Here is a 15,114-nt window from a genome sequence, read left to right on the forward strand (position 1 = left end):
CAGGTAATAATTTTTTCATCTGTGATAATTTGGGCATCAACGGGACAGCGTTTGAGTTAGAAGAAATATTTAAATACCTGAGAGTTAACATTCACAAGGAGCTGACAAAGGCTATCCACAGCGCTGTGGTTGTCAAAAAGGCCCAACAAAGACTGTGCACCCTGAAGGGTCTAATCATTATCATTACAAGACGAATAAATCGCGATCTTGAGAAAACTATCATAATGTACAGAACATGGTTAAATGTTCTCTTAGGGCTTCCATACTTCCTCATATGCTACACATTTCAAAAATATTCTTTCTATTTGTATGTTATTTATACATTATGCATATTTATATTGCAGGTGACTCTGTTTTCTATTTCAATTTTACTTTACTTAATTTGTCTTTTATATTTGATAATTACCCATTTAATTGGAGTCAACACACAAAATATTTTTACATATCTGTACCCAGATTTAAAGTGACAGTTAATATCTTGAATCTAATGCTCACCTCTCAAGATAAACATTTAAGATGTATTTATTCTCTTGAGTCTTGGGGGGAAGTGGTATTGCTGTATTTTGGATAGCTTTATGCCACTGCACAGCGGTACACTTTTTCTTCAGGAAACCTGGAGACAACGCCTCACATGTAAATGATGTCAACACCTAGAAGCATTGTCAAATGTCAAACCTGCTGAGCAAAATCGTCAGACCAGACAAATCAGTGCGCTGACATGTTTGATAAGGACAGATTCACAGATTCTGCCAGCTGAGTCTGAAACATTGTACATGCCATAACAAGAGGGTGCCAGTTGTTTCTTTTTTGGTATTATAACTTGTTTTAAAACTTGGTTCAAGTTACAATAAAACATCTTATTATTGTTTGAACCTTGTGAGCGGGACGTGTTGTTTCTAGAATGAATCCAGCTTCCAGGTTGCACTGATTTGACCTTGAAGAACAGCCATTAAAATACTGGTCATGTTAAGGGCCATAAAGTCAGCCTGCCATGGAGCACATGTCAAATTAAGGGTCCAAAGTTGTGTTTCAACACCGCACAGTAACCACACAGCAGCGGGGGAAGTGGCAGAGTTTTGTCCCAGCTGCAGCCCCCATAATGTCTGCCGCTATTTTATAACTGTGCTGCATTGCAGGGCTATCTCCCCCCCCACACACACAACCATGGCTGTGGTTGCATAAGAACAGACGGCATGATGGTGGTTTGGAGGGGAACCCTGCGAGGGAGAGATGGGTGGAGGAGGCCCGGGTGGGATCTTTGCCACGAGAGAAAAAGAGAAAAGTTGAGAAAGATGAAAAGAAAGTTATTGAAGGGACTGAGGGCTGAGGGGGAGAGTGAAGCAGAAAGAAAGCAAGAGCAGGGCCGATAGCAGAGCACGGACAGATTGATTGTTGGGAGGCTGAGCAGAGTTTGGGGGAGGAGGGTGGGGAGTGAGTCACAGAGAGGAGGAATGTGTGTGTGTGTGTGTATGTGTGTGACGCAGTAGGACGTGCACAGAGACTGAAATGCACTTACTTTATCTCCCCCTCTGCTCTCCTCCTCCTTCCACTCAGCTCAGAGATCTTACAAATGCACTTCTATACGCCACCGTGTGTGTGTGTGTGTGTGTGTGTGTGTGTGTGTGTGTGTGAGTGTGTGTGTGTGTGTGTGTGTGTGTGTGTGTGTGTGTGTGTGTGTGTGTGTGTGTGTGTGTGTGTGTGTGTGTGAGAGAGAGAGTCCAGAGGGATAGATTTTCAGTGAAGCTCTTTGTGTTGTAGATTTTAACAGTGACATTGCAATGCAGGACTGGCTGCTGTCTCAGCAACACAACAAACACCTGATAATAAAATGAAGGTTTTCTCAGTGACATGGCAAAGTGACATAAGTTACCAGCAGTTCATACATCTACAAAATAAGCAAAGGGTCTATTCCCAGCGGCAACCTGCAGTGTTGAAGTGCAAGATCCTGCAGTTCCTCGAGTGTCCACTAGAGGCTGGAGGCAGAAGCACAGGAAGTCACATACACACCCATTCTAAAAAGCCTGTTTTTACAGCAGAGATTAACATGTTTACAGCCTGGTTCAAAAAAACAAATAGGTCTGATTAGCTCATGTCTCGATCGACACACACTGTACGGGGGGTGAATGTTTTGATGACTCATCAGTTTTGATTTGATGAAGGATAAGAGTTATTCACAATAAGGCGTGTAGCTGACCTGATTGACAGGTAGGCGCGGTGTAACGGTTTGTCAGGAGGTTTAAAACCCGCCTCAGCTCCAGCTCTCAGCCTGTCGTTAGGTTGACTGAAAGTTAGACTGAGACAGCATTTCCAGCATGGAGACCGCCATAGATGGGACTCCAGCGCCCCCTGCAGGAACAGACGAGTGACATCACGCATTCTTCAAACATTCATATTTACAGTCTATGGTCTGGTTTGTATTACAAACTCAACTTCCACATTATTGATAACGGGATACATAAAAAGACAGTATTATACAGATATTTGAAAAAAAGTAAAGTCCTTACGGCACTTTTATTGTACGATATTTAATATCGACCGTACAATGCCAGGTCTCCACGGCGCTATATTCACTTATCGTACATTGACAGTATAATATAGACATTACCTGTACTGACTCATCACTTTAACTCACATGCAAGATGGCTGTCAGAGAGTAACAACTCTCTATATAGCAACTCAAAACATAACAGGCACCACCTAGTGGCGCTATTTGGTACTGCTGCAATATTCTGACTGTTACAGTAGACAACTGCATTTTTTTTGGGGTAATTAAAAACAAGAAATAACCTTATATTAGTTGCCATGGTATTACATTTGATCCAAAGGTTTCAAATCTGCTATTGTGTAAACCCTAGAAGGTACACAGGGGACACTAAAGAATGGGACGATTGTGCACACTCATAACTTGAGACAGCTGACAAGATGTTGCAACGATTGGTAAAAGAGAGACTCTGAACAGCTACTCTCTAATTCTTTAAGCCAGTGAGTTGATATATCATCTATGAGTAATGGTAAAAATGTTCCCTCACAAGCAGGACTGAAGATCATCGCGGATCATGTTAAAGATCAGGTACAACTTAAGGTTAATGTAGGGCGCCATGAACCTCTAATTTAGTAGTTTGCTGCTTCTTTATGGAATGGGTGTGAAAAACAGGCGATACATGAAAAAACATACAAAGTGCAAAGCTCTCCTTTTTAAAGAGCTTATTGAAAACGACACAGTGTATTCTAGTTTTGTCCTCTAACCTCTGCAGTCACTGTGTCTGATTGGTGGTTTGAGCAAAAACAACATGTGGTTAAAGTTGCATTAAATATAAAAAAAAGACAGCGTTAAAACAATCTTAAAAATGTTTAGCTGTGGGTACATATTACCACGTGTCCGTATTTTGCAACGTTCTCGGCAAGCGTTGAAATAGTGAGTTATGTCTGCTGTAGAAGAGATGGGAGGGAGAGGACAGAAGAGAGTCTCAGAATATGTGACGTGACATGTGAGTGAAAAGCTCTTTGCAGCACAATAAAAATGTGTCACGCAGGTCAGAGTGACATTTCTGAAGAAGTCTGAAGCGAGCAGCGACTGTGGAAGTACAATTTTGTTCTTAAAATTTCCAGTGTAATGTAGGGTATTTACGCTCCTGTCTGCAATGTGTGACTCGCCGAGGCTGAATGGTGAAACGAAGTTGTTCCGCCCCTGATTCTTCGTCAGAGGTAGTGACAGAGGCGTGATTGGGGGAACGCGCTGGCAATGAAAAACTTTGAAACAACAACAGACATTAAATATGATCAAACATGCTATGTTGAAGTGCTGGCTTCTCTGACAACAATGCAGCAGCCAGTATGTCCTCCTTCTAACTTTAGATTCTGGTCCTGAATGCTCTGGATTTGTTTGGACCAGAGAAGGTAGGTGGTTTTAAGACACCCCCACACGACCGTTTTGGACGCCCCTCGGTTTGTCAGATATGAGAGCAGTTATCAGGTCAAACCAACAGGTGTTGCAGCGATGGAAGCGGACAAGAGAACTGGTTCAGATAGAAGTGATTGTACCCGACCTAAAAAGCCTCTGCATGTTTCTAATAAGCTCCACGAGCAGAAACATGCTCAAACTAGGATCAATAGTGGAGATGCTTTTGAAACATGGAGAGAGGTTAGAACACAGAAAGGTTTACAGACCGATGCAAGAGGTTTAGTCTGTGCTGATGGTTCGGACTCCAAGAAAAAAAAGGTCAGGAAAACACTGATAAAGAATCACATATGATATACAATACATACATAAACAAGTCAAAATGGGGCGGCTGAGGCTAAGTCGGTTGTCTCTCAACTGGAAGGTCAGGGGTTTGATCCCCAGCTCCTGCAGCCACATGTCTAAGTGTCTTTGGGCAAGACACTTAACCCCAAATTGGTCCTGCGCTTCTGATGGTCGCTTTCCATAGCAGCCTCTACCATCAGTGTGTGAATGTGTCGGTGTGACCTGCGGTGTAAAAACGCTTTGAATAGTCAGAAGACTAGAAAAAAGTGTTATATAAGCTAAAGGCCAATGTACCAACAAGTGCTGCAACAGCACCGTGCATCCTTACATCTGTCCTCATATGATGCAGAACACCCACACAGCATCTCTCTCCCTCTCTTACGTCCACACATACAGATACACACCTGAACGTTGCAGCAGCATCAAGAATCCCCCAGAAGTAATTCTTTCTTTCATTTTTACAGGCCAGGTTTGGGCACAGAGAGCAGCTTATCTCAGCAGCCGTGTGAGATAACCGCCAGCAGAGAGCCCAGGATTTCCCTGCCTGAACAAACACACGACGGCAGCAAACAAACAAAGCAGATAAACAACTTCCCATCCAGAAACGCAGATTATCAATTGTTCCTGCTCTGCAGAGCTTTTATCTGCTTTCCCTTAAATGCTCTGCCCTTTTTCTCTTTCCTTTGGTCCCCTCTCTTTAACGCGGTACCTGCTGCATTATTGATAAGGAGATAATAAGAGCAACAATCACTGCAAGGAAACGCCAATACAAGGAAACACTGAAGTGTCTTCTTCTGTCTTTTTTAAAAAGGATTGGTGATTGTGTTTCTTCCTAAGCTTCTGTTTAGTCCAGAAGAAGAAGTTTCACTTTTTGTCTCAGCTGTGGATGAAGCTGTGAAAGTGTTGGGGAGAATGCATTCTCTTGTGCTGCAGCCTCTTAAATACTGTTTTTTTTTGTCACTCTCATGTGGGTCATCTGAAGAACTGCAGACTTATAGATACTGTCAGATATTTGAAGAGGTGAAAAGCAGCTCCACGTTGAGATCCTGGCGTAGAATGTGCTGTGACACTTAATCTGATCAAATCTGAAACTTTAACAATCGCTCGGTGGGAACGTTTTTAAATTTGCACCATTCTCGGTATATAGAGTGAGATTTTTCCTCTGTAGGCTGCAGACTTTGGGTGGGTGCAACCAGGGCCTTGTGACCTAATGAGGGAGAAAAGCCAGCCTGGTTTGCGTCGCTATGCTGTGGGGTGATCACCTGAGTACCGACCCTGACTGTTAAAATAAACTCTGCCTCTGTGTGAGCCTGCATGTTTGGGTCTATATATTTATCCTGGTGCTGTTAAACATGTCTGATATTAACAGTTTGAGGGGAGGCTCAGACTTGCACTAAAATTATTGAATTGTCACCGAACACTTGAGGATAATTTGGACAAATAATCAGTTGCAACAAGCCCCAAAATGGAGCCAAATGTCGGGCATAGACTCAACAAGTGTAGCCAGCCGTAGTGGTAGATTCAAAACTCTGAATGACTTGTTAACTATCATGCAAGCAATCAGGTTTCTTTTTTCTTTTTTTAAAGATTGCTGTTGGTATTTGTCTGTTTTTTCCTCAGGGAGTCACATGTCTACGACGCCCTGCAGTCTTTTCTGGTTCATTTATCAAACTGGGGGCGGTTTCAAAGACACGGAACTGGTCTAAAATAAGCATTAACAGCTTATCCTAACACACACAGTGCTTCACTTCTTTATTCCTTTTTTTTTACACATGTGACGTCTGTGTGAGCTTAAATTGTTTAAATGCATCAGTTCTGTTTCTTTCATTGCAGAGGTTGTGAATCAGCTTCTTCACCACCATACAGTAAGCAAAGTATCAGGACTTATAACTCGCTCCTAAGACTATTAAACCTCCTCATTCAGAAAACCCCCCTCCTCTCATTCAAGCAGACCGTACTGTAGGGCATGCTGTAAGACCTGCTGCAGAGGGATGACAGTCTCCACGTTGTCCACAGAGGGGCAGCAGTGTAAGCAGGCTGCCTGCCGCTCTCGTTGCCATCACTGCAATGCAAGCCAAGGTCTCTTTCAAGGGCACGCATCATATCTGCAAAGTCACATGCAGAGAGAGCAGGGAGAGGCTGCATGGGCGTTTTCAGCCGGGCTAAACAGTGCTGTTACAGTAGGGGGGGGGGGGGGGGGGGGGGGGGGGGGATACTGTAGGTCTAGACATCGGTTGCCAAAAGAAGTAACACTAACACTTTCACTGTAGTTCACACCCTGTTGGAGCTGCAAATACTTTAAATAAGTGGAATAATGTGAGAAATGTACACACAAAGGATGTCAGGAAAGACTGTGGACATGAGAGACTTCCTCTTTGCTGTTTGCCTGCATGGTGGGCATGAAGGCTGCAGCTTGTTTCGCCTTGAATCAGACTTTTCTAACGCTGAGTAATGGCATTATTCACATCAAATTACAACATGTGGGCTATTGTGAAGAATGCTGCGTTGTTTCTGAAGTAGATATTGTGTTGTATTAAGAGTGAGCACAAAGGCCGTCATCGGCCTCACTCAGTCTTACCTTTTCATAGCCATCAAATATGCATGGACCCTCTGAGTGTACACATAATGTGTTCACTGATTTCCGCTGCTCTGGAAAGCTCGCTATCAGCAGTTTGTGTGTCTGTGTGTGTGTGTGTGTGTGTTTGTGTGTGTGTGTGTGTGTGTGTGTGTGTGTGTGTGTGTGTGTGTGTGTACACCTCTCCAGGACGAGACACAAAACACAGCCTGATCAATAAACACTGATTCATGGTCTGCTGAGAGAAAGCCGTTAGGAAGGAGAGAAGGATACATCTGGTGTTTGTATGTTCTGTGTCTGTCAGGAAGTCGAGTGTTTTTAACAAATTAAAAAAAAAACAATAAATGACATCATAACAGGTTATTTCCTCGCCACTCTTTGCTTCCCCTCAAGTCGATTCAACATCACAGAATTCAGCCCACATTTCCCACAGAACGTTTTGCTTCCTTATTCCTTTTGTCTCAATGTGGTTCTTGATACTTGATCTCCTGTGAGGACTTAAGGAAGTGGCTTTTCTGTGGCAGTTTTCTCAACCGCCATGTTTGACCTCCTGCTATCCCCAGCGGAGAAGGAAGTAGAAAGATACTCGAAGAAGGCTGCAAGCTTCACGGCAAACAGGAGTCGTGTGAGTCGTACACAGCCGTATTTTCAACAGTTACATTTGAGTGAATGTAACTCTGACCCCTATTGTTTAAAATGGGTACTGCAGTCCAAATTCAAATTCATTGTAGAGAGCTGTCTCCCCCCCGCCCCCTCCTCTCTAGAGTCGATGCTCACGCAGGTTGCCATGTGGTGGAAACTGAAGCTTCAGTGTTTAGCCAGCTCTGCATGGGTCTGTAAACCTTTCTGTGTTCTAACCTCTCTCCATTTTTCAAAAGCATCTCCAATATTGATCCTAGTTTGAGCACGTTTCTGCTCGTGGAGCTTATTAGAAACATGCAGAGGCTTTTTAGGTCGGGTACAATCACTTCTATCTGAACCAGTTCTCTTGCCCGCTTCCATCGCTGCAACTCCTGTTGGTTTGACCTGATAACTGCTCTTATATCTGGCAAACCGAGGGGCGTCCAAAACAAATCCAGAGCATTCAGGACCAGAATCTAAAGTTAGAAGGAGGACATACTGGCTGCTGCATTGTTGTCAGAGAAGCCAGCATTTCAACATAGCATGTTTCATTAATGTCTGATCATATTTAATGTCTGTTGTTGTTTCACTACAAAGTTTTTCATTGCCCGCGCGTTCCCCCAATCACGCCTCTGTCACTACCTCTGACGGAGAATCAGGGGCGGAACAACTTCGTTTCACCATTCAGCCTCTGCGAGTCACACATTGCAGACAGGAGCGTAAATACCCTACATTACACTGGAAACTTTTAAGAACAAAATTGGACTTCCACAGTCGCTGCTCGCTTCAGACTTCTTCAGAAATGTCACTCTGACCTGAGTGACACGTTTTTATTTTTTATTTTCACTCACATGTCATGTCACAGATTCTGAGACTCTCTCCCATCTCTTCTACAGCAGACATAACTCACTATTTCAACGCTTGCCGAGAACGTTGCAAAATACCTTCTCTGGTCCAAACAAATCCAGAGCATTCAGGACCAGAAACTAAACAGGAAGTGCATGTCTGAAAACAGTTAGTGTTCCAGCTTTGATGTGGTTAGGTGACTTTCTGTGTCTTATTTTAATAATCTAAGCTCTCTCATTAACACAAAGTCCACTTTGAAAGTGTTTCTCTCAGACAGCTTTGATCGACATCAGATACACTTAATCCATGTTTGAATCAATTGAGTTTTGGTTCATTAAGGAAGCACAATGTGACGAATATTCATCCAAACACATTTTTTTTCCCAGTCCCTGTTGATATAAATTAAAATATGAGGAAAAAAGAGGAGGTTCTTTTCGTAGATTGGAGTCATAAAAATTTTACTTTGGGACATTGGATTGTGATTTCAGCAGTGTAAACGTCGAACACTTCTTGCTCTCTCTCTCTCTCTCTCTCTCTCTCTCTCTCTCTCTCTCTCTCTCTCTCTCTCTCTCTCATCGGTCCTATGGCAACGGACATACGAGGGATCTGCACACACACACACACACACACACACACATTGACACACCCTTTCTCATTGGACTGGAGCCATGGGTGGTTACTGTAAGATTGCTCTGTCAGCACAATCTTTATCCTCTGAGGGATAGATGGAGCGTGTGTGTTAGGATGCTAGGTGTGTGTGTGTGTGTGTGTGTGTGTGTGTGAGAGAGAGAGAGAGAGAGAGAGAGAGAGAGAGAGAGAGAGAGCATTTGAAAAAGAAGGATTTGGGTAACTGACACATAAAATAGAAGGTAGGTAGGATGACTGCAGCTCATGCAGCTGATAGTATTGATCACTGCACCGAGCTGTGATCAGCTCTATTACCACACGACACACACGCACGCACACACACACACACACACACACACACACACACACACACACACACACACACTCATACCATCATCTGCACCCTTTTTTCTTGTAGATGCAGATTCTCCTTCAATAAGGACAAAGCTTAAAGAATCCTGCAGCTGATTCAGTTATAGGAGGCAAACAAATGGCTGAATGACAGCACACGTCTTTTCTCTTTAGCATTTTCTGAACAATAACTTCCTCTACTTTGTAGTGTTTTGTTTGGGAAAGCGCTCTGCAAAGATATTTAACATATCATTACTCTGACTCTCCGGAAAACGTTGGTGCTAATACGGCAAGTTTATCCCTCCAAGTTAGACAACAGAGGGGTTTCTAATTTAAGGAGCCCCGCTTTCAGCCAAACACTAGCGGCTATTAATTAGGATGACTTCACAGAAAAACACACACTCTCTCTCCCTCTCACACACACACACACACACACACACACACACACACACACACACGAGCACACACACACACACACACACACACACACACACACACACACACACACACACACACACACACGAGCACACACTTCCCTCTGTCTCTTCTCTGCACTCTTTCTCACTTGTTGGCTCTCTCTCTCTCTCTCTCTCTCTGATGCTCCCATGCTCATAAGAGGACACACACGCATAAATGCACAAACACATACACACACACACTCACACACACACATAGACACACAACCGAGGAGGCACTCTAAAAGCTGCATGGGGGTGGTGAGTCTCATATCTCATGCATCACTCTCCACATTGGCTCCCCTCCGTCTCCTCGTGCTCCTCCTCACTCACCTGAAGCAGGAGTCTGTTCGGCTCCTCTGCAGTCACTCCAGCATTTCTACTCCAACATTAGTTCACACCAACAGTGGGCTGGACACTTCAAATGTTCTCTCAGTACAGGGAGATAAAAAAAAAAAGACTTGTGTTGTGAATTCTTGTCTGATTTGTCTCCATTGAATAGAGATGAAAAATATAGATTAGGAGCTGAAAACGAGGAAGTCATATTCTGCTGCTAAATCTCGTAGTGAGCAGAAAACCACACCCATCCTCATACAGGACGGTTTGAATATCAGAAGACAACACCAACCCATCGCTTTGAATCAAAAGTGAATCATATGACTGTCTTGCTTTAAATGCAAATTGACACAGAGGAGCTTAATTTTCCTTTAAAAACATTACATGATGATAAACTTTGACGCAGACTCAGCAGAGGAAGGGAGACGTTCTCAGCAGGCTGTAAGAAATATAGAAGATGGACGACACACTTTCAGCTCCTCCTGTCGTACAAAAGTGAAGCCAAAATACCCTCCATGAGGGGCGACAAAATTTTGTCAATTTGGGGCGGAAAAATCTCTGGCGCCGCTCCTGACTGAAGAGCATTAATATCCTTCATGATCATATATTTGACTTAATCTTACTTTGACAAAGACCTCGTACTACCCCACTTCAACGATCCTGAATGATCCGTCTAAACGGCCTTTTTTCTCTTTTTGACATTTCATGATGCATGTGGCAGCTTGTTGTATTTCCACTCTTTATATTTTTGTTTAATTTGTTTGTGTGTTCAGTGAACCGAGTCACCATCGAGCATTTCATCCAGTAATTAATACTGTTTGCAGCAAATGTCTGGAAGAAGTGATACACTCAGCACATTCAAACGTAAGTCACCTGAACTGAGGAGTTACATTGTTTTCACCGGAGCTCATTACCGAGCTTGCCATATTGTGGTGTCAGAGATCACGCGCTCCCTGAGGTCCAGCAGCAGGCCTGTGGGAGAGCAGAAAGGAAGCAGCTCAGCGTGACGACTGGAAACCCTCCAGAGTTTTCTAGTGTTTAAAACATAAACAAGTTTAGATTTTTTTTTTTGTGTATGTGGAGCAAAAGGAGAGGAAGGGCGCTGCTCAGGGAGTGAGTCATAGCATCGTCAGAAGGTAACACTGAGTGCCGTCTGTCGATGGAAAAACATGACAGGTACAACAGACTCAGCGAGGACCTCGTGTCCTCCCTGTGCCCCGGTGGTTTTCGGTCACTGGACTGTGTTTCCCCGCACACTCCGACTGCACGATGGGAGCAGTGAAAAAAATCTCTCGCTGCCTTCACTCCGCTCTGTGTCTTTCCCTGTACCTGTCTGAAATAGGAATAAAATACTGCAGGAGGCTGGGCCCCCTTCTCTCCTCGACAGAAACACTTGGAAAGCATCCAGAGCCGAGCGCTTCGTGCCCCAGAAAGCTTGTGCAGTAGAACTGTCACGGAGCAATGCAGGGAAGAGGGGAACGTGACAGGACAGCGGGAGCTGGATTTACGCCCACAAACACAACCAAATATGAGCACAAAGGTAGTGCAGTGGACAGCAGGAGCAGAGAACTGTATTCATCAGAGTAGATTTAACATACACTGTTAGAAATCACCAGGTTTTCACAGTAAATTTTCACAGTAAACTATTGTGATGAAGCTTTTGCAATGCATGTTGGGTAATAATTTGTAATGTTACCGTAAATTTCTGTGAATTCAAATTTAAGCCTAATCTGTTCTGATGTGACCGCGCAGCGCTGGGACCGTTAAAATTCAAACTGCCGACCAGGAGAAAGAGCACTAGAAACACAATGTAATACTGTGATTTTCATGTATATTACTGTAAAACAATCACAGTATACTTCTGTGATTTTGCTACACTCAATTATTAGCCAGTAATTTGAAATTACAGTGATATTTTTGAAAGTGTAGTTATTCTATAAAGCCCGTAAATAACTTATTAGCTCTGAGATAGAGTTATGCAAATGATTCTACTCTGCACTGTTAACCTTCATGTGTTCAATAAAGGCTTCTATTAATCTCTATTTACAGATAGAAATGTAGAATCTGTACATGGGGGTCTGGATTATCAGCAAGGGAGCCGTCATCATTTGGCTTCAAAAGTCTGCTCCAAAAACAATGCATGACTGTCACCGAGGCTACGTCCACATTTTATATAGACTGATGTAAACGTATTAATTTTCATTAGGATGCTAACTTTGATTGCAACATAGCTAACTTCAACTACAACACCGAGTCCTGCCACCTTCAGAAGGTTTTTGACGCATGCGTCAGCAAGGGTGAGGAGGCCGAGTACGGGGCTGTGATTGGCGACTTTGATGCGTGGTGCGAGCAGAAACCGTGTCCAGCTCAACGTGAGAAAGAAGAAGGAACTGGTGGCCATCTTCAAGAAGGGCCTGAGTCGCCTTTACTTCCTGAAGAGGCTGAGGTCCTTTATCATCTGCAGGACGATGCTGAGGATGTTTTAGGAGTCTGGGTTGGGGCAGCAGGCTGAGGGTAGCGGACTCCAACAGACTCAATAAACCGAATCACATGTCCAGCGACGTTGTGGGGGTGGAGCTGGACTCTCTGACGGGCAGCGTCAAAGGGGAGGATGCTGTCTAAGCTGCGCTGCCTCTTGGACAATGTCTCACACCCACTCCACGACGTGCTGGCCAAACACATTCAGAGCAAGACTCATCCAGCACAAGAGCACAAGCGATTTTTTCAAAGGCCGATTGGTAGCAAAATGTCAATCAAAAGGTAGCCCCGCCCTAAAGAGTGGCCTAATTTTGTATCCCATTGACACTGAGTGGGACTGTTATTGAAGACATGAACACCATGTACTGAAAAGACTTGACACTGTGGGTGTCTATTATTCAAATCTTTGAGTTGCTAAGTTTCATTTTCTGGCACAGTCGAGTCCTCTGTGGTGGTGAGGAGACGACTTCACTGAAAGCCTGCAAGGTTACCCACCGCCCTGTGAGATTTTCACTTCACACGGACCGTTTACAGCCGACAGTAAATCCCGGAGGCAGGCGGTCAAACAGTCAGTCAGTCAGTCATTCAGCCCTCTCAGTCAGTCAGTCGGTCTGCTCGCTGCACGGTAGAGCAGTGAAGCCTTTACGCAATGCAGCAGTACACCTCCCTCTGTTTGGGACTTCAGAGGTCCTCTACGGGTTGATGGACACACACACACACACACACACACACACACACACACACACACACACACACACAATTACATGCCATCCCTCCGCCTCCTTTCCCTTTTTCTTTCCCTCCCCCTCTCCCTTCCTCCACCTCCTTTCCCTCATTCAGAGTCTCTGGGGAGCTCAGAGTGCAGCAGAGATGATGGACAGACGACTAATATCCAAAGCTAACGACTCCTCCTCTCTGACTTCACCGAGGAGCCTGACAGAGGCCACTCTGCCCTTCACGTACAGACGGAAAGGACCCAATACAACATGAAGAAACGTAGGCGACGATACAGCTTTGAAGCATAAGAAAAAAACAACAGGGATACACTGTGAAGTCATTAATAATGTATTGAAATATGAATACCTTTCCTGAGCATTAGAGATGGAGAGATTCACTGAAAAAAACATGACCGGGACGTCACCTGACGTTGCACTGATTCAACGATTCTCAGAGCAAGCAGCGGAGGAATTTATAAAGCACTTTTAGGGGAGTAAATTTCACACTCAGAGATTAAAAAAAAAAGGCTGGTGGATTTGCATTTTTCAAAACCAAGAAACTTGCTTTTGATTTTTTTTTTCCCCCCTAGAAGTGAAGTGCAGATCCCTCCTGTCCTGTGATAGGTACCTTTAACGGCACACAGGCAATGATGTACGAGTCCTTTGTGCTATTTTGGGACGGTTACTGTGTAGACGCATGCTGGGTCCACAAGGAGAGTAGGTGGTAAGAGCAGACACTTAACAAAGGATGATTAGTTTAACCCCTGTTTAACCCCCTCAATGACATCTGTGAAATCGTCAGCCCAGCTTGCAGCGTGTTAATTCCACTCGGCTGACGGTGGAGTTGGTTCATTTGAAGGAGATAACTTATTAAAATAATGTCTAAAATTGAGATTTTTACTTTTTTGTTTGTGCACACAGGAACTCACTGACCTCCGCAGGACTCAAGGATTATAAAGAGGCGTCTTAAAGGTCCACATGTGTAGTGAGTGAAATGATAAAGTGAGCTTACTATATGATCAGACATTAAGGAAACATGCTATGTTGAAGTGCTGGCTTCTCTGACAACAATGCAGCAGCCAGTATGTCCTCCTTCTAACTTTAGATTCTGGTCCTGAATGCTCTGGATTTGTTTGGACCAGAGGAGGTAGACGGTTTTAAGGCACCCCCACACGGCCGTTTTGGACGCCCCTCGGTTTGCCAGCAGTCATCATGAGAGCAGTCATCATTATTATCTGTGTTATTTTTCATGTCTCTGTGGATCATGGTGCTACAGGAGGAAACCATCAAAGGTCTGAAATTCAGAAATGAACCGATGATCAATCAATCACAAACCCAGTGGCCTAATGGATAAGGCATCAGCCTCCGGAGCTGGGGATTGTGGGTTCGAGTCCCACCTGGGTTGTATTTCTGTGAACATACTTGCATCTTGATAAAATCCCAAGTGTGTGTCGTTTAAAATGATATGCAGCGAAAGGCCAAGGCAGGACCCGATCACACAACCGCAACGACGAGGACCACAACCTCGGCATATCGGGCGTGCAACATAACCTCCAAGACCAGTGGGTGCCCCCACTTTAATTTTTGAGGAGGTGCACATCAGGCTATAACTCGTAGGCTGTTGCCACTGTCCACACTTTACTGAAACGGGTTCTGGACATAAACTTCAAACTGGGTCTCCAGAGAATTGTTTCAGTCTCCACATTTGTCTTTGAGCTTTTTTCGATCACATCAGGCCCCGTGTCCACCTAGCATTTTTTTTCGGCAGAAAGGCGCTGCCTATGCGCTCGGTAACTCTTGTATGAAGCGTTGGTGCGCTGAGAAGAAAAGCCCTGCACGTCCGTCCTGTCTCCATGACAACAGCCT

General features: G+C 44.2%; 1 non-coding gene across 1 annotated transcript; it reads left to right on the top strand.

The window, feature by feature from the left end:
- Positions 1-14,580: 14,580 nt before the first annotated feature.
- trnar-ccg (transfer RNA arginine (anticodon CCG)) lies at positions 14,581-14,653 on the top strand. The gene has a single exon. It is a non-coding gene; the product is annotated as a tRNA-Arg (tRNA).
- The last annotated feature ends 461 nt before the right edge of the window (positions 14,654-15,114 follow it).

This window comes from Labrus mixtus, chromosome 2 (genome assembly GCF_963584025.1).
Source record: "Labrus mixtus chromosome 2, fLabMix1.1, whole genome shotgun sequence".
Classification (NCBI taxonomy): Eukaryota; Metazoa; Chordata; class Actinopteri; order Labriformes; family Labridae; genus Labrus; species Labrus mixtus.